Consider the following 24,618-nt stretch of genomic DNA (forward strand, 5'->3'; position numbering starts at 1 on the left):
ACCTTTGCCTTTGTGAATTCGGCCCTTAGTGTTGGGAATAAAACCTCATTGATGAGCATAGGATCACTGACAGAATAACAAAATCAACAATATTTTGTAGCACAAATATTGTGCCAAAAATATAATTTCCAAAAAGTGTTGTGTTCCTATCCTTTTAATGGGGCCAACACCCCATAGGCCCCCAACCACACACCATGCACACCCTACAGCAATGCACAGAGGGGGTTGACTACAGGATCTAAGGCAAATACCTCATAGGCACCCAACCCAATACCATGCACAGTCTTTGACTGGGGTTGACCTTCGGATACGTGCAGCGGGGGTTGGCAGCAGGGCTTGGTCTGTGGCCAGGCCCTGCAGCCAATCCCCTGCAGGCACTCAGCCCCACACCTGAGGCAAGGGTTGACGGTAGGGCCAGGCCGCTCATATACAGGCAACATGGGGGGGGGACATGCGACCCCTCTCCCTGGGCCAATTACAGTTTTAGTGACCACATTCATGGGGCCAAGCCAATTATTAAAAGGGGAGGGGACATTCACAGTCCCTCTCCCTGGGATGATTTTGTCCCCAGGGATACCATCCAGCTGGGTCCAGCCAATTACTGCAAGGGGAGGGTCCATGTGGAACCCCTTCCTGGCCCAGTTTCGGCGATGGGGACTCCATCCCCGAGGCCCATCCAGCTAGTTCAAGGGGAGAGGGGCCGCACGGCCCTCCCTTCCCAGGCTGATTTTGGCCCCAGGGACCTCACCCCTCGGGGCATGACCAATTAGTAAATGGGGAGGTGGTGATGCAGCCCCCTCCCTGGGCCAATTTTGGCCTTGGGGATCCAAGCCTCTGGTGCCTGGTCAATTAGTCAAGAGGAGTGGGGCCAAATGGCCACCCTCCCTGGGTTGATGATTTTGGCCTCATCCTCTGGAGCCCTGCCACTTCAAGGTGGGTGCCCCGGCCCCATCTAGGGCACCCATTGTGTGCTTTTGGAGGCCACGGGGGGAGTCTAAATCCCCCTGCGGTACCTGCCAGCTGGAGCCAGCAATCCGGCCCGCTTGACAGTGGGTCTGGAAAACAGATTAAAAGTCCATTCTCAGTGGCATGAGTAGTTTTCCTACTCTGGCCCGCTGGGAGCAGACTTACTGTTTACTCTACCTTGGTGGAAGCTGTCAAAGCTCCTGCCAAGTGAAAGCACACAACTATGTCCCAGGTGGGACCACCTCGGCACATAGGGAACTGGCCTTGGGGATGGTGGCAGTCCCCAGGGCCAATAACGCAAGGGTCCTGGTGTCAGGTGACATTTGGACGCCGATCGGGCGTGTCAAAGGCGTACCTGCTACACGCGTCCGTGCTCACATCATGAATAAATAGTCAGCCGATATCTAAATGGCCGGGAGAAGGCTAGACTGCTACCGCCCTAAGATGGTGGTTGAGGCAGTCTAAGCAGGAAGTAGAGAGTATGTCTCAAGTTCAATCCACACAATCAATACCAACTGTTTTGGACCAGAGAGCAAGGCAGAGTTTATTAGGGATCACCAGCAGTTAGAGTCTTAGCGATGAGTGAGGCCTCCTTCCTCCAATAAAGGCTGAAAAGCTAAGTTGTGGAACTAAGCATAGATTCAAACAAGTGCAAAGCGCAAGTCAACAGTACCAAAAGTGCAGATATTCCTGAAAGCAAATGCAAATAAAAGAAACTAAATATTCGGCAACCATAAATAATCACATAATAATGTTATGCATTCTAAAACATCTAAATTAAATTAGTGCTTGCAATGTGCAACGTTGGCATGGGCTTGTGCTCCCCTTGCCACTTTTTTCATGTTGAAGTCTTTCTGCCACCAAGTGGCACATGGGGGCATTTACCCCTGATTTTCATCCACCCCAGGAGGCAGACCGTCCACTAGACACCATGGCTTTTACATTTTTATAGGAATATAGGGGTGGGGCTCCCTAGCATGGGCATGGCTATGCCCCAATCCCAAGTAAATAGATGAACAGTCTTTCTGCCCTCACACCCCCAGGGAGAACCTCATTCTGCCACCAAAACCCAATAGAAGCCAGGGAATGGTTAAAAAAATATAGGGGTGGGAGCTGCCCTGCATAGGCATAGCTAAGCCCCCATACCAATAGAATAGGGAACCAGCCCCACCTCAATTAAATGAGACAAGTGTCTTTCTGCCCCCCAGGGTGCAGATGTGGTTATCAGCCCCAATATGCCCCCAGGGGAGCTGAAAGCCCACTAGACACCAGGGATTGTGTTTTTAAATATAGGGGCGGTGGCTGTCCAGCATGAGCCTGGCCATGCCCCATACCCCTATCCCAACTAAAAGGGGCAACAGTTTTTTGCCCATGGGAGGCAGATGGGGTAATTACCCTGACCCGCCTCCCAGGAAGGGCAGAAAGCCCACTAGACATCAGGCAAACAGTCTTTCTGCCCCCGGAGGAGCAGATTGGGTTAATTACCCCCGACCTACCAGGGGGTAGAAAGCTCACTATATGACAGGGGACATTTTTTTTTAATATGGGGGTTGGGGCGTCCCATCTTTGACATGGCCATGCCCCCCCCCCATGACATGGCAGCAATATATCTTTTTAATAAAATAATAGTTTGGGACTTTCCCAGATTTAATATCAGGCCCCACCCTCACCCCTGCTTCCTCAACAATCTTTGTGCTCCCCTGCGGACTAAAACATCTTATCCCAATGGCAAGCAAGAGTACATTTGATTCTTTTGGGTGTTGTTTACATATGGACTGGAAGAGTGTGGCTACATCCTATTATTGCAATGGTGAACAGCTGCACGTTTTGGGCATGGATAGGCTGCCACCTGGCAGACCCAGAAGCTTCTGGAATCTGCAGGTAGCCACACATTTCCTACCACATAGCATTCTTATAAGTCTTCCAATTGAAATGGTACCTCACTTGTGTGGGTTGGCCAAGAGACCTTGACACAAAGGCCCTAGAATCCTACGTGGAGAGATCAGCAATAGGGTAACTGCAAGATTTATGGCCATGCTCAGCTGCCACGTATGGAAACCTACCACCCACAGACATTTTTGGGAAGTAGAAAACCATAGGAAAACAGGGTGTTGTGCCTTGTGTGCATCCCACAAGGTTGTTTTACTGACAATGACCTGCAATGACCTTCAAACCTCAAACTTTCCTGAACTCGCTCATTTTTCTGACATTTCTATGTTGGGAACTACCGGAATCCGCAGGAATCAACACCATTTCTAACACTCAGCATTGCCCTACTTGTGTCTTTAAAAGCACTGTGCCACTTGTACGGTTACTCTTAGTGCCTGCGACAGGAACAGATTGAACCAAGTAAAAAACTGAGCTCTACACAAGGCACACCAACCTGGACTTCCCTAGTTATCTAGTTTTCATAAATGGGCAAGTTTGCTAGGTTTCCTAGGGTGCCGCCTGAGTTGGGGCTCAAAGCTCACAGCTTCCCTCTTGCGGGTCAGCTTTTGGTGGAAAAATGTGATACATCCATGTTGCATTTTGGGCCGTTTCCTGTCACGGCACTATGACTACCCACTACCCACAGTAGTAAGTTATTATTTTTATCAGACGCCTTTGGAATGCTTGGTAGAAGAACATTAGTGGCTCCCTGCAAATCCCAGAACTTTCCATCACAGAAATGTGAGGAAATTTTTTTATTTTAGTCAAAGTTTGAGGTTTGCAAGGGATTCTGGGTACAACAACCTGATGAGAGCCCCTTACGTCACCCCACCCTGGATTCCTACAGGTGTCTAATTTTTAAAAAGGTGCAGATCTTCTAGGTTTCCCTGGGTGACTCCTGAGTTAGTTCCCAAAATCCACGGCTATTCACTTTACAAAAAACATGTTATTTTGAGTGGAAACGTGATGTATCCATGTTGCATTTTGGGCCATTTCCTGTTGGGGGCACTCGGCTTACCCACACAAGTGAGGTACCATTTTTATTGGAAGACTTAGAGGAATGCTGGGTGGTAGGAAGTGTGTGGCACCCCACAGATCCCAGAACCTTCACTACAGAAATGTTTTTTTATTCAAATGTTGAGGTTTGCAAAAGATTCTGGGAAAAGCAAACTCTGAGAGCCATGCAAGGCACTCCACCCTTGTTCCCCCTAGGTATCTAGTTTAAAAAAATGTACAGGTTTGCTAGTTTTCCCCAGGTGACTACTGATCTAGGGCCTAAAATCCACAGCTACCCACTTTGCAAAAAAAATTGGTCAGTTTTGAGTGGGAAAATGTGATGTGTCCATGTTGTATTTTGGGCCATTTACTGTTGGAGGCAATAGGCCTACCCATACAAGCCTGGTATTGCTTTTATTAAAAGACATGTGGTAGAACAAAATAGTAAGATATTTGCTATTACCAATTGGATTTCGCTGCATTTGTGCTTTCCAACTATAAGCCAGTGTGTAAGAAAGAAGCCATTTTAAGAAATACCCTGGTAATCATATGCACGTACTGGTACCCACAAATTCAGAGATGTACAAATAGCCACAGTTTCTAATCTCAATATCCTGTACCCATTTCAGAATTACATAGGTTACCTTGATACCTATGTTTCACTCTACATATTTCAGCATACAAATTGGTCTATACTCAGTCCACAATGAAAAACCATTGAATGTTGTAGCTCAGTTGTTGGTTCTGGGAACCTCAGTTTCTTGGAGAACTACAAACCCTGTGTAATCCCCACTTACATATAAATACCGTTATATCCTATGGGATCTATATTTTGGCGAACTGGATATCCATCACTGTTTTGATGGAGTAACCCGTCCGCCAAGATCTAAATCACGCCCTTAGTTTCTTTCGGAAAAACCTTGAGGGATCTGCAAGTATGAGCCCTTGCTCAATTCGGAATTGTGTGCTGTCTGTTATCGCAGGTTAAAGTTATTGGGGCATATTAGCAACGATCCGCGATATTTAACGCAAACCGAGTATAGCGCTGTTTTCCTTATCGCCGCATATCGCTGCAATACATCGCACTGTTAGCGGCGTATTACCAACCCGCTGCTCACAGGCGATGTGAATTCCAGCGACAGATGGCGATAAACCCCAATAGCGGGTGAAAACATGTGATAAATCAAGAGCCTAAAGGAAATGCTTGATGAAACGCAATGGTGTACTTAGCCCATCAATCCACCTGCCATTGAAGGGATGGCAAAGTCAAATTTCTAGCAGGAGTTAAAATCCTGCGATAATGGGGGCTTAGCGTGCCTTTTATTCTTGCATCGCGGGTCCGGTGCAGCCTTGTAAATATTGCGAAGCTGATTTCGCGAGTGTTTCTCATGTTGTTTTGCTGAGGTACGCCCACTTTGCATGTCATTAGCGATGTATATCACTGACTTGCAAAGTGAGATAAAAAACGGCTACCATATCAAGGATACACGCGCTAAAGCCTGTTAGCGTGTTCTTGATAATAGAGTAATATTTAAATCGCCGCTTTCCGGACGAAAACGGCCGCTAAAGTGGCAATATAGGGGCTTCATATTATGCCCCACAATATGTTATTTTTAGAGAGCCCTCTGCATGGAACGTACATATTATTATGTAAGTATTTCTTTTCCACCCTAGATAATACATCCCAGGCCGACCCCACTCAATTCACTACCTTCTCTTTAATCAGCCCACGCCAATCAGTTTCTTACCTTTGCTTTATTCTTCTGTGAACATACTCTTTGCCGTGTCTCTGTCTGAGCATGTCCCACTCAGCACACTTCACACAGTTCCGGAGTGTCAAGTGGGATGCAGCCGAGCCCTAGTTTGAGGTCTCCAACTGGTGTAGTCATTCCAGGGCACCCTAAGCTCTATCCTGCTTCTCTTTCACTCTAAAAGATGGCTACCACTAGCCTAGATCCTAAGTGCTTAAATAATTAATCAGCAGAATCATATACTCAAATTCACTGTGTTTCCTTAGGAGGAGGTGTTTGCAATTGCTTGTTTTTAATGACAGAAAACCTATCATTTAAATGCCTGTAAACCATAGTTGAGCTTCATCTTTTCTTCATGTTCTATACGCTTTCAAAAACAATTCATGTACCTTTTTTAATAATGTGGCATGACATATTTTGTTCAAAGTGCAACCAGTATCACTTATAAAGCAGAAGGCTGAACATGACAAATGTGGAATAATATTAATTGACGTTTCAGTCAGAGTAAGTGATATGGGGACTAGACTTCAGAATGGGACTTATAAACAGTAACTCTTAAAGCAGCACAGTATGACACGTAATCTTTACTAATGTTACCTGCTGGAAATGAATACACCAATAGGTAGGTGTTTATCAGTATTTGCCGCTAGAGCCCCTCTCTGGTTCGACCAGCTATATTCAGTAGAAGGAAAAAGAAAAGAAAATACGTTGTAGACAAAAAAAGTAAGCAACATTGGGAAAATTAAATATACCCTTCAATGATCAGTATGATACATACCAAAGAAACCAGAATACATGCAAATGCACTGGTGCCACTGAAAGATAATGAATTCAGGAAAGGTTGCACACATCCCTCAGTAATATCTCAGTTAAATCTGTAGGACAGTTTGTGCTTCTACCCATAAAACATATTACATGTGTATCCAAATCACAAGACATCACAATTTTAAAATTGAGTATATAGGGGGTTCATTTATAAAACTTTGGACAAAGAAGCCACATTTTGTATGTGAGTAATGACTGAACTCCGACGTTGCTATGACATGTCTCCCAAAAGTAAACTGGTTTCACCAAGGCTAACCATTACTTTGCATTAGTACCTGGCCTGAGAGAAAATGATTGAGAAGTTATGTATAATAAACCACTAAACTAATAATACAATTAACTAATAAAGTATGTAAAGGTCCACGAGGTTTACTTAGAAAGAGAAAAGATTCATAAGAAATAGAAAACAAAAATATGTTACATGGTTCTAAAATTGTTTGAAAATAAATTGTGTCATATTGAAGACAAATGGAAAAACCATTGCATTACAAATGAAGAGATTATAGAAAAATAGTCATACAAATTTCTAATTATCAATTTTGGGGGGATAACTTGCTAACCTTCCAAGTGACTTTAGTTGCCCTCAAGAAGATCCAATTCAGATTTCTACTTTGACACATATAATGCAATTTCGACCAAAAATACCTCGATTGGGACAGATCTAGAGTCTATGTCCAGGTGTGATTAAGGGACTTTGGATATACTGGACAGAAGCCTTCTGCTGGCAATCTGCTTGTATCACCTACAATCTGTATTAGGGAATCAAATAAGGATATCCATTAAGATCCTGGACTGAGTCCAACAAAGAAGCTGCTCTCCCTGAAGATTTTGAATGTTGGGTCTGCCAAATTCCAGTAGAGATTAAAACAATACAGTGGGAGAAGTCAAAGACGCTATGTTGTGAGAGCTCCCAGAGGTAAAGGAGAAATTTCAGAAAACCTTAATGGATACATTTTGTATTTTTGGAAAAACTGGACAAAGCTGTACACCTATCTCATAAGGTTGTGTCGTTGTTAACTATATGCTTCCTCTGGCACATGACCATCTAGGTCAGCTAGCACTTCATGCTATCAGGACACGTGCCACAGCAGGAATGTATGTATCCACCCACAAACTTAGAACCCAAATGCTGCTGTGAATATTTTCAGTTAACTATCTTACATTTTGTTTTGAGTCACAGGTGACAAAGATTAGGATTGGATAAAGGAACAGCACTTCCACTTTTCTTTGAACACGCAAGCAGATTTCCACTCAGTACAACGGATATGCAAAATTTAATTGTTTATTAGTTATTTTTTCTGAAACTCCAGTGGGCTGGGCAGGGCGTCATAAGGAGTGACATGTTTTGCTATTAGTGAGTAGCTCAAAAAACTTTAAATTAATTCCCACAGTTCTAACTTAGACTTTACCTAGAGACTAATGTAAGTGTGTCCTGGTAGAGTGGTCCGTGACAGGGAAATGCCTCAGTGTCATTAATACATGAAACCCAGTATGACAGTGGCATCCCATCATTAAATAGCTCTTGCCTACTAACCATCTGCACTCACTTCCAACCATTTCAGTGACGTCCACTTCTAAAATGTTCAAGCATCACATAGATGGCTCCCAATAGGATATCCCACAAACAAAGAGTAAGATAGTTCAGTGGGACCCCCCTCCTATACAGTTAAATGGATGAACGAGAATGAAGACCTTTCAGTTCCAGATGCTTGGCAGGCTACAAAAGTCAACTATCTATCGCCATTTGCATGTAAATAATCTTACTTTTAGCACAGCATGTACATTCACCCTGTGTATATGAAATTAAGGAGTCTCTGATTGTCACCTCTCTTTTTTGTCATAAAAGCATGCTTTCATATACATAAGGGTTTGAAATCAAAATGATTGACGATGTGCATGAAGTGTTATGTTACAGTATTTGAATATAAGCACTATCTAATGTATTATATTGAAAATAGTCATTTATAAGCTGGTCTCAGAAGAGTTTGACGTGCACTGTGGAGAGTGGTTTTGTAGACAGAATATCATAAATTCAATGTGTGGAAATCTAACATATGTGGGAAAACTACAGTGATTACATGGTGGATTGATGTTACAAATAAGAATAAATCATCTTGCTATGTCAATGTTTTGTCATTCGTGACCTTCACTGACCATAAGTGTACATTGTTGATCTAAGATTATCGGATCCATGCCGGATTTTCAGGAAATCCTTAGGAGATTAATTCACATAAAATGAATATAAATATTGGTCACTAACAAAGAGAGTTGTAATCTAGAAAAATCTGACACAGGTGTGACTGTCATTGGCCAGAATTGTGGCGGAAGTGGGCTAACCCTTTTAAAATCAAGAGTGATTTAAAAAACACATTTTTAATAGATAAAAGTCAATAATGTAAAACTAAGGTCAGTTTCCACATATCAATATTATACATCAGACAGTGCTAATTTTCATTTGCTTAAACATAACACTTTATGCACAGCTTCAACCAATGCAGAGACAATTATAGTGAACCAAACGAAAACCATATGATTTATTCTCCACAGGAAATCACTTCTCGTTGTAGAGAAACTTCTTACCCTAAACCCTTGTTCCTATGGTGTGCTCCATTACATTTCACACGCTGATCAAGCACTTACTCCGGTCTTGAATAGAAAAGTTTCTATGTGTGGTTCCAGGACTGCAAACTCTATGCAAAACATTTGTGAATACCCATAAACCTATATGTTTATGGGTGTTGGCAGACTGTTCTCTACGAACGCATATAACCCCCATGAAACTCTTCCTTTACTTCCCCAGTATTACATTAACTCTGGTGAAAATGCTGCAATACTGGTAGATTCTTGAACTTTATAAAGACAATTTACCTTTGTAGAACTCTACAGACATGACCTAAGAAGGATGTGAAATTTAATATTGTAATGAAATATTTTTACATTTTAGTTGTGAACAAAAAAAAATTGATCCGACTCTTTGAATCTATAGTAAGTCATTTTAGACTGCACAAGCAGCACAGGTATCAAGAGCGCATCTGGTATGGAGCTGGTCTTTTAAATGTTGACCAAGACAGTGCTCAGTGCTGATATTACTTATCATTTGCATTTTGAGTAATCATTCATTTACCAATTCTTTTTATTCATGCTTGTTTCAAAACAAGGTAGTGATCATATACAGTTCTAGTTTGACATTTGGGTGATTTCCGAAGTTTTGTTTGTAAACCAAATAGAAACAGTGAATCATTTTAGAAAAAAAGAAAACCGACTGCAGTCAGAGCCTTCCAAGTCGCATCGTAATGGGCCAGTTAGATTCCTTTCTGACCACCTCATTACGATGGTGTAGGTCGGAAAGGAAACCTGCCTGTCATTCTGGCTGGCTGCCAATGGGCTCGGATAGCCCACCTGCCAGTCTGAATCCGGCGAGTAATCTCAAGGGTGGGCCTTTCGCCCTTGAGATTACAATGACGGTTTCCAACCACGTTTTCATTCAGGTCTGTCAGAAAGAGCTTTTGGGGGCCCCAGCAGTGCCCCCTTGGGTGCACCGCCTCCAGTTGAAAGCAGGTGTGAAGGTGCCTGCCACAGGGTGCAGGGATGAACCCGTACCTTTTATTTTACAATGGCAGCATGCATGACAGCCGGTTTACAGCTGGAATGTATGCTTCCATAGTAAAATTTAGGAATGCAACCGTGCAGTGTTCAGTCACATCCTAATGAGGCGGTCGGGCCGCCGACAGGGTGTCAGTTGGTCCCATGACCGATGCAGTGTCGGGTGGAAGTGATTCCTCCTGACATCGTAATGAGGGCCCAAATAGTGTTGCATATATGCATTTAAATAGAATAAATCAGTGCACTTCAAAGTTCATTTAACTTCAGTGGTTAAAATAGTTTAGACATTAGAAACAAGTTGGAGGTATTGCTAAATAAAGATGTAATTAACTATCACACTCTATAAAAAATATTCCAGTTGCCGTGCGAAATTTGGTGCACCCCTGGTACACCTCCTAGGATATTACTTTTCGAAATGATAAGAAATATTCTTTTAGAAAGCAATAATGTATTGGGTAGATGTTAATCAGTAGGTGCTTTTTATTGACAATAGATTTTGATGTGTCCATGGCTCTTACCTGGTTGAATGGCTGGATAAGCCAGACCTTGGACTTTCTGCCAATTAGATTCTGCATCCTTGAACACCTGCAAGTGGGTAAAGATTTCTGGTCCTAAATTATCCAACTGTTTAATTGCAGCTACCCCCACCCCCCCACAGAAGAACTGTTGAATGACCTAGAGTCATTTAAACGGTGGATATTGGCAGTCACCCTGTCCTCTCAGCACCTTGGTTTATCCCCTTTCTGGCTAAAGATAAGCTTTTCTGCAAAAATAAGTCAATTTTCTTACATTTAAGACTGCATAAAAACATCATACATTTATAAGGGTAGCTAAAAAGACTTTTTATGCTTCTGAAGTTGAGCTCGCAAACTTCGATCCTAAGAAGATTTTTCAAATCTCAAAGGCCTGTCTACAGCCAAAAGCCTTGTCGAGAGACATCCTACCCTCTCAATCCCTCTGTGACAGGCTGTCTAATTTCTTTGAAGAGAAAGTAAAACATTCAAAAGGACTTTGAACACAGCAGTTAAGAGTTAAATCACCCTCAAGGGACAATGTTGTATCTCATTTCCTTTTTAGTTATTGTTATTTTTCTCTATTTATAGTAATGTCTATTATATCATAATGAGATATATATTTTTATGTTACATAGTCATAGTGGTACATCCGGTTCCCCCCTTCTTGTCCCAGTCCTTTCAGCCATCCATTAGAATATTGTGACCTGTTTAGCAGTTGGAGTCAAGCTGCTGAAGTGATGGATATGGATATCAATCGTGAATAATTGTGTTATTATCTAAAATATAACAGTCTATTCAGGCCAAGTTATCCATCAACCTCTCTGCAGCTGTTTTTCAGCCTATTTCTTTGTTACAATCAGAACATGCCATCCTCACCTGCAAATCTATTTTGCCGTGAGACCCTTTCCTACCTGCTATTCTTTATAACAATATTGAAGTGGTGAATCCCGTCATTAGTCGTATACTGAACACCTCACTCTCTTGGGCAGAAGCTCCAGCACTCTTGAACAGTAGCCAAACCTCTTTTTTTAAAAACGTCAGCCGATCTTTCGATCTTGGCAAATTTCAGACCTACCTTGCTTCTTCCTGTACTTATAGGAATAATGGAAAAACTGGCAAATTACTAAGTGATGACATTTTTAGAAAAAATCTAACATTCTCCACCCTTTTCGCTCAGGTTTTAGGCCCAGACACTTCACGGACTTAGCCTTGTTGGAGGTCTCTGACACTATAAAGATGATGCTGGATGGTGGTCATAATACTGTTTTGATTCTTTTAGATCTTTCAGCAACATTTGATACCATCTCACATTCAATACAACTTCTGTAGTATTGGGAAAGTCTTCAAGGCCTGGTCCTGGTTCAAATATTTCATTGCAATTAGAAGACAATCAGTGTCTATAGAGAAGTTTTCATCTGATGAGATCGTTTTATCATTCGGTGTTCCACAGGGCTCCTCTCTCAGCACTTCTTTATTTAATGTGTACATGGCTCTTCTAATATCAGTGATCAGCTTTTTTGGTATTTCAGCTCATTCATATGCTGATCATACTCAAATTATACTATCTTTGGAAAAACAGTACTTTGGGTCAGAACTGAATTTTAAAAATTGTTTTACTGACATTGTTTTCTGGATGTACAATTATCATTTGAAATGCAATACATATAAAACTGAAATACTCATGTGTTTTCCCCTAAAATGTAGTGGCCTGACTCTGTGCCTTTTTCTTGTTCGCCTAAATAAGTGGATAGAAACATAGGAGTCAAATTTGATAATGATGTTTCTTGTCGACCATAGGTATTGTCAGTGGTAGGAACGTGTTTTCCTTTGATCAAACCTTAAAACATTTTTTTTGTTTTTCTTCCTTTGACTGCCAGGAAAATTGTGTTTTTTGTGCTTCTAACCTCAAGCACCTCTGCTTAGGTTTTCTCAAGCAGCTTCTCTACAGGTTACAGGTTGTCCAAAATTCACCAGCTAAGTTTGTGCTTAGACTTCCCAGGAAACGTTCCAATACTAAAGCACTTAGAGAATTGCATTGGTTGCCCATTCACGAGAGATTCTCTTTAAATCATGGTCCTGGTCTTTAGGTCTTTCCATACCACTGGCCCTAAATACATATTTCTCTCATTATAGGCTATAAAAACCTTAGATCATCTAACTCTAATTTGTTAAATCCCCCTATCATCAGACTAAAGCTAATAGGGGGAACATCTTTTGCTGCTTTAGATCTAAGACCTGGAATCAACTTCCAGGTCCTTTTTGACTTATGACTAAGTAAGTTAGCTTTAACCGCATGCGCGCTAGCGGTTTTCCCGCTGTGCGCTGCGTTTTTTAAAAAGTCGCGTTACATGACGAGCTCAGCTCGTCATCAGCGTGCGAGCGGCGTAACTCATGACGAGCTGAGCTCGTCATGAGCGCCGAAGTGGTTAAGAAGGGCCTTAAAACTTCATTGTTTTCTGCTTTGGATGACTTGTAGCATTGTTTAATCTAACCTGCTCCCTTTTTCAATTGTCTTCGCAACTATCTCTGTAAATTGTATCTGTGTGCGAGCTAGAGCCAGGATTGATTGATTGTATGCTCTAAAGGTACTATTTCCATTAATTGATTTATTCATTCCATCATATTATATCGTTTGATACATAGGAATTACTGTTCTGCTGAGGCAATACACTCTGATGGCAAATACGCATCTCACAACAATTTTTACGAAAAAATAAATAGGCATTAAGAGGGGCAGCATACAGGGGCGTTACTGGCCTCTTTGAATGGCCAATAAACTCTAGGACATAGGCATTTCTATAGAGATTGTGGGGAGTAAATTGTTCTGTTCTAAAGTCTACTAATGGCCTGATTGTAAAGGGCTGTAAATAAATGTGCAGAGCAGCAGTTGCTTACAAATTATGTGGACAAACCATTTTATTGGGCTCGTGTACATTTACACTGCTGAGTGCATGGGCACATAAATAGGTTGCTTGCATGTATATGTTTAATAGATTGCTTGCTGGGCATTTAGGCATTACAGCGCTGACTGTATGTGGTATACACTGCTAAGTGCAAGGTCATTACTGGGTATTATTGGGCTTATTGTATTAGCATTAAAGTGCCCTGGGTAAATTGGGAAGGCTGGACTGACTATAGCAGGAATTGATTGTGCCAGGTACACGACCATAAAGAGATACAGTACAGTTTATGTAAATGAGCATTCTCTAGATTGTTTCTAAGAGGCACTTGAATCGATGGGTGGTGTGAGGGTCAATTCACGTTCACATCACGTCACATGACAACGCACCCCTGTTTTATTCGAATGGTCTTCTTAGCCGTCTAGCGCCTTGAGACAATTGATTTTTCATAGAACACTTTACAAAATAAATAAACAATATTATGCATATTTCTTTTTTTAACGAAACGTAAGAATTGTGTTTTACCTGAATGTATGGACGTATATCTTGCGTTCCTCTCAGGTTTATTCACATTAAAACGTGCTTATTGTACAAATCATTGTACTTTATTAATAAAGGTGTGAGACTTTCTTACATTTAGGTAGGTAGAACACATATGTTTAGTCCTTTTTATATGTTTTGTCCTTTGCGTTATCCACATCCAACTAATAGGAAAGGCACCTACTAGTCAAAACTAGTTACTTTGCAATTATTATAAATAATCAGTCGTGTTAGAAATTCTGGGCAGTATTGCAGTGCTACCCAACCGCTGCTGACCAAGCAGCAGCAAGTTTGGTTGCAGACTCTAATGCTATGCCAATGGCCTTTCTGTGCCTATTAGTGACCCCATTGGCAAAATGATTGCTCATCGCTTTGAAATGGCAGCATCTGTTCTCTTCACCTGTCCCAGATACTTCAGGACGTGAAACGTCATGAGATTCAGCGCCCTGATTATTCATTTTCATCTCAGTCGTCATTAATCTTCAGATGCAGCAGCATCTCTCAGGCATTGCGGAACGAGGACAAGTCCCTCATTTCATATCATCCTCGGGTTTTGGGCGTCTTGGGCAGAGAGGTCTCAGAAGCCTGCTCAGCCTTGCTGCATAAACTGTAATTAAAGATGATAGTTCCTTCATCTTGACTTGCATTAATATATCATCAGCGTCGCCGTTGTGATGCATGAATGCAATGAATCACCAGGGCGCTGTCGGTGTGATGATGTATTAGTAAAACACATCATGTGTCAGAGGGAGGCTTCAGGGACACATTACTGGAAGCTCTTCTATTTTTAAAGCTAGGGCTTTTGAAGCTCATTTACAAACGCCGGTCTTCATGAAGCAGAGGGCAAGGGTAAGGGAAGGGTTTGTATAGAACACGTCTGGAAAATCCCATATGGCACCACTGTGTCAACAGCACTATTTACCCAAGAAAAGGGGTGGAGTCACACAGACTTAAAAGTGAATGCAATGTTAAGATTAGGATAACTTTTTCGAAATCAGTTAGCTAATGTATTATATGAATATTTCAGGTAAGTATTAAACAGTTTTGATCCTGTTATTTAAAGTATACATTACAATTTTACTCTGTTTTAAAGTACCTGGAGATCTAAAATACAGGAGGTGAGAATATTTTTATACCTTAGTATTATACAGCGAGGTTATGAAGCACTCTGATTTGCTTTAGGTTCATTTAGGCCTTTTCCAGTGCATGGGTGAAATGGGTTTTGATAGTATCTTGTTCTCCGAGGGGCAAGTTGGGTGAGGAGCATGAGGTTGGGAGATGTTTGTTGTGAAGTTAGCAGGCTAGTGGTTGTGGGTGGAGCTTAGGGGGTGGACAGGAAGAGGAGGGGACCGACGAGGGGGAGGCAGTTAGAGTAGGGACAGGAGATAGTCTGGATGCATGAGAATAAAGCTCCAGTGTTGATAATGACTAGTGTCTGTGTTTATTGTAGCAAGATGCTACAACTGGCGACGAGGACGGGATAGCCAAGCCCACTGCCTGCTGACCCAGACTGAGACACCCTGTCCCCGGTGGTGCAGAAGAAAAAAGAAGAAACGCTGCCGAGAATTGTGAGCTGCTGCTGCTGCCCTAGGAGAAGAAGCCAGCAGCAGGCAACCCTGCCCCCCCCCCCTTCTTGAGGGAGCTGAGAGGGGCCGTGAATCCGAGCGCTGAACGGCTCGAAAAAGAAGAAGCGGAGCGCGCTGACACGCGACCCCGCCAGAAGCGTGAGCTTTGGCAGTGCAGAGATCAGGAGCCTACTCCGACCCTGCTGCGCACCCCAGATTGAGGGAGAAGTACCCCCAGCGTCGAGGACGACGTCCGCCACGACCGCCCAGCGAGAGCAACTGAGCGCCGGGAGGTCCGGGCCTGAAATCCCGCCGACGGTGAAATCCTCACGCTTGATGCGTGTAAATCGGCAGGCCGCCGCGAAGGAAAAAGCGGGAACGTGCAGAGCAAGGCGGGAGCCCACCCCAACCTCACCTGGTTGCTGTGGTGGCCAAAGAAGAGCGATATCTGGAGCGCGCTGCCCTGAAACTGCTGGCCGGTGAGTCTGGAGTGACTGAACCCAGAGAGAGAAAGCCTCGTGTGACTGTATTGACGGCGGCCATCTTAGAGTCAGGCGCTCGTCAGGACAGACCCCTTAGTTTTCAACGGGCGGCCATCTTGAAGTCAGGCACCAAGGAAAAGAAACAAGCAATGGCGAAAAAAACAAGCATTGGTACCCAGAAACAAACAAGCATTGGCAAGGAAACAAGCATTGGCGCCTGGAAATAAACAAGCATTGGTAAAGAAACAAGCATTGGTACCCAGAAATAAACAAGCATTGGCGAAGAAACATGCATTGGTACCCGAAAACAAACAAGCATTGGTACCCGAAATAATCAAGCATTGGCAAAGAAACAAGCATTGGTACCTGAAAATAAACAAGCATTGGTGAGACCAAGTGAGTGTGACAAGACACAAACAAACACTGCAACGATGTCCGATGACGATAGACATCCGCCAGATGCCAAGCCTAAGGTTCCAGGTGGGTCACACCTGCGAGCGCCCGAACCTCTCAAAGTGACCACTGGGGGAACCATAGGTCCCAAATGGCAAGAATGGTTCGAAGAATTCGAAGATTATATCGAAGGATCAGAAGTGACTGAGGATAAAAAGAAGTTGATTGCCCTGCGAAACTTGGCGGGGCGGGAGATCGTCAAAATAATCAAAGACCTTCCTGCCACAGAGGCGGACACATATGACAAAGTGCGTGACGCATTAAACAAGAGGTTCCTTCACAAAAAGAACGTCGACTATGAACGCCATACATTCCACTCGGCTCGTCAAGGGAAGGAGGAACCGATGAGCGCTTTCATGATGCGACTGAGAAGACTAGCCAAGCATTGTGCATTTGATAATTTCTCAACAGATGCTGCAATTAAGTCACAAATAATTGATGGGTGTCACTCCGACCAATTGAGGAGACGATTATTGAGAAAGGAACATAGCCTTGATGATATAGAGGAGATGACACGAATATTTGATCAAGCAGAAGAATATGCAGCAGACATCGAAACGGGACACAAAGGAAGTCGCGAACAAGTGCGACGCGTGCACGCCAAGAATGAGAATCGAAGACGCTCGAGTGACAAACACTGGAGGTCACGTCCGTCATCACGTCGAGAGCGATCAGGACATCAGCGGCGAGAACCGTGGAAGAAGGAAAGGAGATCAGGAAACGTGAGGAAGTGTTACCGTTGTGGGTATGATTACCCCCATATAGACAGCTGTCCTGCCATGGGTCAAAGATGTCGGAAGTGTGGTCGAACGAATCACTTTGAAGTGATGTGTGGGGATACAACAAGGAGAGACGAAGTGGTGCCACAAAGACAGCTCAGCCCGACTCACGAAGAGGTATACCGAGAACGTCCCGATCTGGCACCCGAAGACACCATGCACGAGCTGTCCAAGACCAAGCTGAACAGTCTTCTGGGTCGTCACATTCCAGCCGAGAGTCACGTCGGTCCAGGTGGGAACGGAGGTCACCATCCCAGGAATCTAAACCGTCATCCAGAGACTCAACATACACCATTGAATATCTGAACTTAGCCGCAGATCCAGACCAACTTAAGACATATCCCAGGCTGGACATCAAAGTTGGCAATCATGACACGCAATTTGTACTAGACTCAGGTGCATCCCTGAACTATATTCCAGTCACCGAATATGAAAGAATGAAGCCGCGTCCTCCGCTGACCTTTGCACCAGTCAGAGTCTTTACATGGATGGCTAAGAAGCCACTTCCCTGCCTCTGGAAGTTTTCGACGACCCTCCAACATGAGGACACAACCATCCCAGCAGTAATCCATGTCATTAAGGGCCCGGATGCGGACTGCCTGCTGAGCCTCCCGACAGCTGAACGTTTTCATCTAGTGGAAATCCTTTTCAAGGTCAGCGGAAATCAAGATGTGACCCGCCAGTTTCCCAGACTATTTCAAGGACTAGGCAAGCTAAAGGACTGCCAAGTACGATTACACATTAATGAACAAATCAGACCTGTCGCTCAACACCCTCGACGGGTACCATTCCATCTCCAAACCGCTGTAGAAGAAGAACTCCAGGACTTGCTAGCTGCTGATATCATCGAGCGCACTGAGGGTCCAACACCATGGGTGTCCCCAGTAGTTATCGTTCCCAAAAAGGGCACGGCCAACAAAGTCAGACTCTCTGTGGACATGCGCCTGCCCAACACTGCAATCGAAAGAGAGCGACATCCGGGGCCACACTTGAGTGATATGATCTCGGCCCTAAACGGAGCGAAAATATTTTCCAAGTTGGACTTAAATAAGGGGTACCACCAGTTAGAATTGGAGGCAAAGTCGAGATACATCACCACGTTTGCAACCCACCTGGGGTTGTTCAGATATAAGAGACTAAGTTTTGGGGTTTCCTCTGCAGCCGAAATATTCCAGGAAGCCATTCGGCAGGTCATTCAGAACATTCCCAATGCCTTCAACTATAGCGACGACATCCTTGTCTATGGTTCAGATCTGCGAGAACATGACATCGCACTCAATCGTGTTTGCCACGCACTACTAGAAGCAAACCTGACTCTCAACAAAGAGAAGTGCGAATTCCATCAGGACACACTAAAATTCTTTGGTCATATCTTCTCAGGCGCTGGCATGAAACCTGACCCCGATAAGATTGGGACTCTGAACAACACCAAGAGCCCCCAAGACGTCAGTGAGCTCAGGTCTTTTCTCGGTATGGCCAGTTATTGCGCTCGCTATATCAGGGACTACGCAACAATCAGCCATCCCCTTCGCCTGCTGACCAAACAAGGCCATATTTACAACAAGGGGTGGTGATGGACAGAGTCTCTGAATTAAGCAGAATACTCTCACCCAGTCAAGAGATCAGGGCTAGATCCAACACCGTTTTTTAGCTCATTGCACCATCCCAGTTTCAGAACCTGGCTGTATGCAAATTAGTCTGTCCCTGGCCCAGTGCATCATGGGAACAGGGCAGACCAGACTACAAAAGCCAATTCTTACACTGGGAAGGAAACAAGCTTCCGGGGACCGGTTTCTGGCATTTCAGCCGTCTTCGGCCCGGCTTGCTTGAATCCTGATGGTGCAATGAGCAAGGGACTCACATCTGAGTATACCCTTCCACGCTTAGGGTGGACAAAAATATTTACAACAATGGGTGGTGATGGACAGAGTCTCTGAATTAAGCACAATACTCTCACCCAGTCAAGAGATCAGGGCTAGATCCAACACCGTTTTTTAGCTCATTGCACCATCCCAGTTTCAGAACCTGGCTGTATGCAAATTAGTCTGTCCCTGGCCCAGTGCATCATGGGAACAGGGCAGACCAGACTACAAAAGCCAATTCTTACACTGGGAAGGAAACAAGCTTCCGGGGACCGGTTTCTGGCATTTCAGCCGTCTTCGGCCCGGCTTGCTTGAATCCTGATGGTGCAATGAGCAAGGGACTCACATCTGAGTATACCCTTCCACGCTTAGGGTGGACAAAAATATTTACAACAAGGGGTGGTGATGGACAGAGTCTCTGAATTAAGCAGAATACTCTCACCCAGTCAAGAGATCAGGGCTAGATCCAACACCGTTTTTTAGCTCATTGCACCATCCCAGTTTCAGAACCTGGCTGTATGCAAATTAGTCTGTCCCTGGCCCAGTGCATCATGGGAACAGGGCAGACCAGACTACAAAAGCCAATTCTTACACTGGGAAGGAAACAAGCTTCCGGGGACCGGTTTCTGGCATTTCAGCCGTCTTCGGCCCGGCTTGCTTGAATCCTGATGGTGCAATGAGCAAGGGACTCACATCTGAGTATACCCTTCCACGCTTAGGGTGGACAAAAATATTTACAACAAGGGGTGGTGATGGACAGAGTCTCTGAATTAAGCAGAATACTCTCACCCAGTCAAGAGATCAGGGCTAGATCCAACACCGTTTTTTAGCTCATTGCACCATCCCAGTTTCAGAACCTGGCTGTATGCAAATTAGTCTGTCCCTGGCCCAGTGCATCATGGGAACAGGGCAGACCAGACTACAAAAGCCAATTCTTACACTGGGAAGGAAACAAGCTTCCGGGGACCGGTTTCTGGCATTTCAGCCGTCTTCGGCCCGGCTTGCTTGAATACTGATGGTGCAATGAGCAAAGGACTCACATCTGAGTATACCCTTCCACGCTTAGGGTGGACAAAAATATTTACAACAAGGGGTGGTGATGGACAGAGTCTCTGAATTAAGCAGAATACTCTCACCCAGTCAAGAGATCAGGGCTAGATCCAACACCGTTTTTTAGCTCATTGCACCATCCCAGTTTCAGAACCTGGCTGTATGCAAATTAGTCTGTCCCTGGCCCAGTGCATCATGGGAACAGGGCAGACCAGACTACAAAAGCCAATTCTTACACTGGGAAGGAAACAAGCTTCCGGGGACCGGTTTCTGGCATTTCAGCCGTCTTCGGCCCGGCTTGCTTGAATCCTGATGGTGCAATGAGCAAGGGACTCACATCTGAGTATACCCTTCCACGCTTAGGGTGGACAAAAATATTTACAACAAGGGGTGGTGATGGACAGAGTCTCTGAATTAAGCAGAATACTCTCACCCAGTCAAGAGATCAGGGCTAGATCCAACACCGTTTTGTAGCTCATTGCACCATCCCAGTTTCAGAACCTGGCTGTATGCAAATTAGTCTGTCCCTGGCCCAGTGCATCATGGGAACAGGGCAGACCAGACTACAAAAGCCAATTCTTACACTGGGAAGGAAACAAGCTTCCGGGGACCGGTTTCTGGCATTTCAGCCGTCTTCGGCCCGGCTTGCTTGAATCCTGATGGTGCAATGAGCAAGGGACTCACATCTGAGTATACCCTTCCACGCTTAGGGTGGACAAAATATTTACAACAAGGGGTGGTGATGGACAGGCCAGCCGTTTCAGTGGACTCCCCAATGTGAGAAATCCTTCAAGGAAATCAAGAAGGCGGTAGCATCTGCGGATCACCTGTCCTATTTCAACCCAAAAAGAAAAACTGAAATAACTGTGGATGCCAGCCCTGTTGGTCTTGGTGCCATCTTGGCACAGTATGACAACGACTCAGATCCACGTCGAATAATCGCATATGCGAGTCGTAGCTTGACCGACCCGGAGCGGGCATACTCGCAGCCTGAAAAAGAAAGTCTTGCCGTAGTGTGGGCATGTGAACATTTTCATGTCTTCATATATGGAAAACATTTCACTTTAATTACAGATCAACAGGCTCTTGTCACCATTTACGGAAACCCACGATCCAAGATGCCCCCAAGAATCGAAAGGTGGGGCCCAAGACTACAGGAGTACACATTCACCATCATCCACAAGCCAGGGAAGTCAGAAAACCCGGCTGACTATATGTCCAGACACCCGGCCACATCATCAGTCTCTAAGTCGTCCATTGAGGAAGAGTACATACATTTCGTGACCGATCATGCTCTTCCTCCCGCTATCCCAATGGACACCATCAGAGAAAGCACAGCACAAGACATCATCCTGCAGAAGGTCCTGCGCAGGATTCGACACAACAGGTGGAGGCATGATTCTCAGGATGAAGAGACTGATCCTGTCCTTAAACAAGAAATGCAGGCCTTCCGGCATGTGTGCAGTGAGCTGTCAGCCACCACGGATGGCATAATACTGCGAGACCAGAGAATCATGATTCCCACTCAACTAAGACAAGGAGTGGTTGCCCTTGCCCATGAAGGACATCGGGGTATTGTGTCAACCAAACGCGCATTGAGAGAGCGAGTGTGGTTTCCGTATCTCGACCAAATGGTAGAAGCTACCTTGAAGGACTGTCATCTTTGTCAACTTACGAGCAAAAGTGACCCTCCAGCACCCCTAAACATGACCCCTCTACCACCTGGAGTGTGGCAAGAAATTGCTATTGATTTCTATGGACCCTTGGCATCGGGCAAGTATGTGCTGGCCATCATTGATGAACACTCTAGATACCCCATTGCACGCTTTGTGTCATCTACAAATGCCGTAAGCACTCTCAAGGTATTATGCGAAGTCTTTGCGGCCTGGGGCGTTCTCTCCAAGGTTAAGACAGACAACGGACCCCCATTTAATGGACATGGCTTTGCAGCATTTGCGAAACACCTGGATTTCCATCATCGTAAGATTACACCCCTCTGGCCACAGGCCAATGGAACAATTGAAAGATTCATGGCCACACTCAAAAAGACTTTTCAACATGCGACAGCGGAAGGGAAAGATCTACAAGTCGCCCTAAACGAGGTCCTCCGAGCTTACCGGACAACTCCTCACGCTACCACAGGAAAATGCCCGGCAACACTCATGCTGGGGCGTCCCATGAGGAATCGCATCCCAACGTGGGAAGGGGCCTTACGACCATCATTGTCACCCACTCAAGATCATCAAGAAATGATGAAGACAGACCAGCGCCGAAAAGACAAAATTAAGTCATATGCAGATCACAGAAGAAGAGCGAGGTCACTCTCGTTACATGAAGGAGACCGAGTGCTTGTCAAGCAAGAACAACAGAAAAAGACCGACTGCCTGTTCAAGGACGAACCGTTACTGGTCACGAAAAGGAAAGGAACTATGTTGACTGCTGAATCAGAACAGAGACGAATCACGAGAAATATCTCGCATTTCAAGAAATTGCCACACGATGCCACTGAGATCTCAATGAGTGAAATGGACACTCCCGGTTCGGAAGAACCACCTTCAGTCAGTCGTGAGAACACTGGTCCAATCAATGAAACACGGAGTGACACTAATCTGAGAACAAGGTCACCACGACCTCATCGTGACATACGTCCACCCAAAAGACTTATTAAAGAAATGGACAAAGAAGTCATTATGTTTATTTGTTTTGTTACAAAGGGGGGAGATGTTGTGAAGTTAGCAGGCTAGTGGTTGTGGGTGGAGCTTAGGGGGTGGACAGGAAGAGGAGGGGACCGACGAGGGGGAGGCAGTTAGAGTAGGGACAGGAGACAGTCTGGATGCATGAGAATAAAGCTCCAGTGTTGATAATTACTAGTGTCTGTGTTTATTGTAGCAAGATGCTACAATGTTCTCTAAAGACATAGGTGTGACATAGCTGTGCATAAAAATAAAGTATTCAGAGAATGTGAGACTAGATGCAGAGGGCCATGTAGACACTTATCGGGGCAGATTTACAAGCCCCTTGCGCCACTTTTGCGTCACTTTTAACATTTGAAAAGTGACGCAAAAGTGGCGCACAGGGCTTTTAAATCTGCCCCATCATCTTTAGACGTGTCAATAAAAATATTGGATAAACAATATGGAGTGGCCCTAGAGCAGTGGATACCCAGGACTGACCCAAACCCTAACCCTGGAAGAATTAATAAGTAACCAAGCACTTGTTGTAACCAACAAGGGAGAAACTACAGGGAGTAATTGAAGAACAACAGATGGGGCTGTGATATGCATTGTTATTGTTTACACCGGGCGCAACTTTTAAAAGGTGCGCCGGGTGCAAACAATTACAATATGCCCCATTATGGTGAAAGCCCTGCCTCCAGGGCAGCCACGAACTCGCGCTGCCCTGGGGGCAGCACATTTATGTGAAAACAGAGAGCAGCTGCACTTTTAAAGAGGATTAGAGATTGCCTTGCAGGTGGGTGCAATGACTGAACCTGCCTGCAAGGGGATAGAACCACCTTTCCCCCCTCCAGAGGCCTGCTCTCAGGGAGGGCGCAATCACAGTGCGCCACCTCAAAGGTGGCGCACTGTGAGTGCAACCCCAGAGAGCTTCTTTGCATCTGCACCCACATCTGTAATATGGGGGGGGGAGGCAAAGGAATTCCCTCATTTGCATAGGGCACACCTCTTTGCAAATGAGGGAATGCCCCCTGATAGTAGCGCTGGCGCTTTACGTGCACCAGTGCTATTGGTATTACTGATGGGGACGCACAAGCGTCTGCACCCCCTTTGCCTTGGGGGGCCACAAAGCGGGTGCAACAAACCTTCATTGCACCCCCGGGGCACTTATTGTAATACGGCCCATGGTCCGTATCCCTGAAAGCCTTTTAACCAAATGGTGACACACAACCTGGACTGCTACAGGAGTCAGAGAAACCAAATTCTTGATAGCGCTTTTCAGCAACCAGAGTATACTATATGAAGTCACCTAGGAGCAACAGAAGATCATTCCTTGGAAACACTTTTAATCAACCAAAGAGAATTGTTCGACAGCTGGTGATATTCTTTAGGACTCACACAAGAATATGATAGACTGGAGCTTTCAGGGCCGGACAGGTCTTTTAATCCACCACGCACGCTACTGTTGGTGCCTTCTCTACTTTTGTCAGTTCACAAGATTAATTGCAGCAGGCAGAGGGCCAGTGAGAGAGACAGAAAGAGAGGAAGATGGAGAAAGAGGTATGGAATGAGAGCTAGCGATTAGATAGGGAGAGGATAGTGCCTTGATGTGTAGATGTAAAGAGACGAGGGGAGTGGGAGGGATTTGAACATTTATGCCAGGGCTGCTTTTAACCCCTTGGCTGCGGGGCCGATTCCCCCGCTGTGCTGGGGGGAGGGGGGATGCG

This window comes from Lissotriton helveticus, chromosome 6 (genome assembly GCF_964261635.1).
Source record: "Lissotriton helveticus chromosome 6, aLisHel1.1, whole genome shotgun sequence".
In the NCBI taxonomy this organism is placed as follows: Eukaryota; Metazoa; Chordata; class Amphibia; order Caudata; family Salamandridae; genus Lissotriton; species Lissotriton helveticus.